We start from the raw sequence: 5,836 nt of genomic DNA, 5'->3' as shown, positions 1-5,836 counted from the left end.
TTTGTTATTTGTGGAGTGCAGCAAACGTGCCATCGTCTTCAACTCGTCCTCAACTCTAGCCAGTCTTCATCACGTCAGATTTCAGGGTGAGCTATTGTTCCTAGCTCGGACTGGACCCTCTCTCATTTACGTCTTGATGCCTTGAAGTTCTGGCATAGACTAGCCGTTCATTTATTTTAGCTTCTTAGATACTCTTACATTTAGTAATTTGAGGATAGATGTTCTTGTAATGATGACTTCCAGATTTTGGGAATAATAAGTATTAAATATTAGAAGTTATTTATTGGTTATATTAATGAGTTTTAAGTCTTCCGCATTATATTCTGTTTATTATGGTTGAAATATTGGTAAGAATTGGGATTAGACTGGTTGGTTCGCTCACATAGGAGAATAAATGTGGGTGCCACTCGCGGCTCGTTTTGGGTCGTGACAAACTTGGTATCAGAGCGTTAGGTTCGTTGATCTCATAACACAAGGACGAGTCTAGTAGAGTCTTGAGGAACGGTATGGGGACGCCTTTACTTTTCTTCGAGAGGCTATAGGACTTTAGGAAAACTCCATTCTTTCTTTCTTTCGTGCTATTACTTGGATCCAATTGGTATCTGGGTGATACAAATTGGTATCTTACCTTCTCACTCTATTTCGCATATGGTTAAACTAGAGTATTAGAAGTAGAAATAGCAACAACAGAAAGAAAAAGAAATGTGTCCTTAGAAATAGGTATATTTTCTCAATTGCCTACAGGCCTGTAATGGCTAGTGATCAACATGATTTATTATATTAAGTTCATACAGTTGAATTCTTTACTGGTATTTATTATGAAGATGTTTTTGCTTTCATTTTTAATTGTTTTGAGTTGTGCCATAAAATGAATATCGTGGAAAGGCTTAGTGTTGAGTTTTGACTTAATAGTTTTTGGGAGATGCAAAATGTGGTGATCCATTTTCTAGCTTCTTTATTCAATCCCCAAAATTTGAGCTATGGGAAGAAAGATGACGGAGGATATGTGTTGCATCCTATGAGGTAAACTTTTTGTACGATATCTAGATATCTGACAACATTCAAGAAGTTTCATCAAGGACAACTAGAAAATGAACATCATTAAATTAAATAATTCAGTTAGTAGAGTTTTCCTATCATATATAGGTTGTATAGCGAATGATGAAATTATGTTGAGGCAATTGAGGCATAATCTCTTTTATGATTTCATAGATTCTGTGTATATCAAAAAGGGTCATGATTGACTACTACAATAATACTAATGCTATCGGTGCTTACTTAGTTAAAGTTATAGATTGTGTTACTTTTGTTGTCAACCTAAGCTACAAAAGAATGATATGGCTTTGGATGAGAGACCAAAAAGGCTTGGTGGCGTATTGTAGTCACTTAATGGAAAAAAAAATAAAAGAAATATTTGAGTACAAATTTGCGGGTATGATGTATTCTACTGGTGAATTTAATGGACTTTCATAGTTGTGGTACTATGGGTATATGAAAATGGATATATCGATTATGAAGTGTGAATACTAACTATTTAAGAAGTTATTAGTAGTATGAGATTTTTAGATAATGAGATTTCAGTGTTGCTTTCACATTTGATAAAGCAACTACTTTATTACTACAAGTACTTGGATTGTATTATTTTTAAGGAAAATTTTGGTGTGAATCTTTGGTACAATATTAATACATTTAGGTTGTGAAACGTATCTTAAGGGTTCTGAATGAGGACTGTCGACTTTATCTAAAACTTCAAATAAGTAGATTGATATCAGAATGACAATCTTATGGGTAAAATAAGTCTCATCGAGTATAATTGTGTGAAGGTGACTAAGAATTTTGATAGACTATGATTTGGAGGCAATTATATGATTAAATTTAAAATTCGTCAAACGACTTGAGTATGATAATAACAACTTGCGAGTATCTAAGGTTATTATTTTCTACTATTGAGTGAGTATTGTAGTTGTATGACAAGTTTTAAGAGACGTTGGGACACCGCATGAATAGAATTAAAAGTAGGTAGAGCCATAATCAAAAAAAGATCAAATTTGTGGGGTGTGTGGCCTTCAGAAATAGGTCAGAGTAGGAATATTTTCTCAAATTGGAAGGAACAAAAATGTATCTTTGAAAGGGTTGAAAATTGGGTTCATAGACGCGTTGTTTCATCTGCTTAGTTCTGGTCATGATAATGGTGTCATGGATTCGTCGGATTGGTTAAAAACTAGAGGACAATACTTGACCATAGAAAAAAAAAATGTTACTTTTGATTGTTAAAGGATCTAAGGAATAGTTTCCCTTAGAGTTTTGATTTAGAGTGTGAAGTAAAACGTCATGAGTTGTTGGTAAAAGGATGAGATCAGTAGGCGAGCTAGAGAAACAAGAGAGTGATATATTGAAGGATTGAGATATTTAGAATTTTGCATCATGAGAATAATTTGAGAAAAGTGAAGGAATAACACTTCTCATATCAACCCTTGAGGTGTAGTTGAACGTTGTATTGATTTTTGGTTATGATTTTAGATATATGATTTTAGATATGACTTTAAGATGTGAACTAGTCCGGTACAGACTAATTAGAAGTTTATATTATCATCAACTTTTATAAAGTTTGAATTTTGATTTGGGTGACAAACATTGAGGTATGTAAAATTTAGTGTTTTACATGGGGTTAGATTTCTCAAATTATGAAAGATAATTTAAGAATGATGTACGAGGTGAGATATAATTTCACATGCTTATTAAGAATTTAGAGTTATTAAGAATATAGAGTTGGGTTAATGTTAATATATTGATGGACTACATAAAATGTTAAGATGTGTTACCTAGACATATAATGGTGAATAAAAGTTATGAGCTTATAACATACAAAATAATTTGAGTGACCAAGAAGTTCCCTAAGTATTGGCATGATGTATGTGGTTGCGTTGAATGGTAGCTAAAGCATGGTATGTGGAAGTGGTCGAAAGTTGGCTTTGAGTGTGAGTTAATAGTTTTATCTCGATGGAAGGGTATCATTAAGTTTTAAATTAGTGTTATTATCCTTGTATGGAACTCATATTTGTCATCAAATGTTTAAATACAAAGAGAGATAGCCATAGTTTGAACATGTATGTGATAAGAATACTTTGATACTAATGATTGTTTGAGAGTAAGGTGGATGATTGGTGTGGTGATGATGTTTTATTAGTATTAAAGTGTTAACTTCAATGGATGTGGGGTCCGATAAATTAAGTATTTTTGCACATATAATAGGGACTAAATTAGTGATTGTGGGTACCTAGAAAATCAAAGAGATAGAGTCAGATGAATGAAGATGTTTGGTATGGAAACTATTGGAAAAAAAAATTGGGTTAGATAAGTTTGATTCTCCATTGAGGAGTACTTCATGTATAAGATCCAATTTATAACTTAAGCTCGTGAAAAGTTTATGTTGTGAGAAGAAAATATTGACAAAAGTTTTAATGGTATGTGCGCTATGAGTGTGCGGTGGTTGTTTCAAGTTCACCACTCATTATATCCCGTATTAGTTTTGAGATTTTATCATGGCTATGTGAGAAAAGATTCCACCAAATGGTTGTGCCAGGGTCCTTGAGAACATGTTGAGGATGCGAATACGATTAACTTGGTGGTTATTGAAAATAGTTTTGTTATTAGTCGAGTTTACATGCAAAGATAGTTATCATTCAAGTATTGAGATGACCCCATTGGAGACATTGTATGAGATGATGTATAAGTCTCCAATTGATTGGTTTGATACTTTTGATATGAGACCTTGGGAACTAATATTTTTCAAAGAATCGTTGAGACAAATACCCTTCCTACTCTCGCCTTTCCTTTGATCGTTCGAGGACGAACGATGGGTAAATTGGTATCTAATGTAACGATTGATTTGTTTCGCTTTGAGCAGTAGAGCATTTTATTTCATAAAGTAATTTTCGATAGATTGTAAATGGGTATTTTGGACTAATTATAACTATATATAGGAAATTAGTGGAGTAGTTTTAATTACTTATTACTTGATGGTTAAAGAAGATAAAATTATAATTAGTAGTGGTACACTTTTATAATTAGTTACTTATAATAATTAGGGTTTATTAGTTTTGAGTGGGTATATAAAAGAAAAGAGGCTTGCTGGTTGGACATAAGCAGTAATGGAGAAAGTTGATTTCAGGTAACCTAATTTACGCTTTCAATTTGTTTTACATGTAATTATTTGTTGGTGGCTATAAAATTTAAGCTTGGTGAATAGATAACAATTAGAAAATTAGTGATGGGTTGAATAAGAGATTTTGAATCGGGAATAGTTTTTTTGGACAACATGGTTATCACTTGGATATGTTAAATTATTAATTATTAGTTGGATTGATGATGGCAAAATAATAAAGGGCTAATCATAAGCTAATGATTAGAGAGATGGATAAATTAAGGGAAATTGGAATAAGGTTTCTTCCGCCTCTCTTCTTCGATGATCATACGATCCTTATGAAAACAAATGGACTTGAGTAAATATAATGTTGTTGCGGGGGAATACGTTAGTTGGGAGAATTTGACTTGATATTGATATGTAGGGATTATATGACAACTTTTTATTTACTGTTCGTGGAATAAAGCTAAGTACAAGCATTAGGGTACAACTTATTTTCTTTATTGTTATTAATTATAATTTGGTATAATAAGTAACATTTATGATTAGGTAAGATATTAATGTTTGAAAACAAGAATGAGCAAATCCTATTTTTGGTTTTAGAGCTTTTGGAATTATTTATCGCTAGTAGTAGTATCAATTAATGTCCCTCTTGAGATTACATTAGTGTAAGATAAATACAAAGTTCAATAATCTTTGTAGGAATATGGTGATGTAAGAAAGTTATAGCTTGTAAGTGTAGGAAATTGTTATTTTCTTTTGATTGGAGAAGAAAGAGGGTTACACGGGTTTCTCAATTATTTAATATAGGTTTGATTGATTTTGTTATTAAAGAATTGGATTAAAAATTTGTAGGCAGTCACGTGCATTTAGTCTTGGCATTAATGTATGACCTCATAGTGGACAATTAACGATTGAAAGTGATGTAAGTTATAACAATTATATATTTATATTATATAGATTGAAGAGACTTGCAAGAAAGTAAAGATCATGGAGACTGTATAAAAATTTTAGCATCTTGATAGGATTTAAGTTATGTATATTGAGATAGGTAATCAAATATTAGGTGTATCGAATTATTTGAATTACATGAAAGTTATGTTAAATGGAGGAATAAGATTTAAAGGCTGGACATATAGTAGCATGAGTGTTTATATACTCGTTAATTTACGAATTATATATATTTGATAGATTGGAAGTGTTCGGATGGATCCAAGAGAGGAAAGACATTGGAGAAGTAGTTTGTTTGACTTCGGTTCTTCGGTGCAGGTAGGTTATGGTTTATGCTATTTGATAGTAAACTCTTAATAGTGATTGATATGCCTTGAATGATATTGTGAAGTTCTCTATGTACTTGACTGTGTGATTGGGTGATTTGGTTGTGTGGTTTGTGATTGGTCTGAAATCCTGAGACCGTAGAATTTATATTCTCTAATCCTATCTATCGAAGTGATGCCTTGAATAAAGAAGGCTTGATGAAAATAATATAACAATGAATTGAAAGCGGTGATAATAAAGGATAAATTAATAGTATAATTGGATCGGAGTGTCACGTTCCGACACGGTATTCTTGGATCGGAGTGTCACGTTCCGACATGGTATTCTTGGATCAGAGTGTCACGTTCCGACATGGTATTTTTGGATCGGAGTGTCACGTTTCGACACGGTATTCTTGGATCTGAGTGTCACGTT

The sequence above is a fragment of the Solanum pennellii genome, chromosome 1 (genome assembly GCF_001406875.1).
Source record: "Solanum pennellii chromosome 1, SPENNV200".
Taxonomy (NCBI): Eukaryota; Viridiplantae; Streptophyta; class Magnoliopsida; order Solanales; family Solanaceae; genus Solanum; species Solanum pennellii.
The sequence above is the reverse complement of the archived record's forward strand: the minus strand, read 5'-3'. Positions refer to the sequence as shown.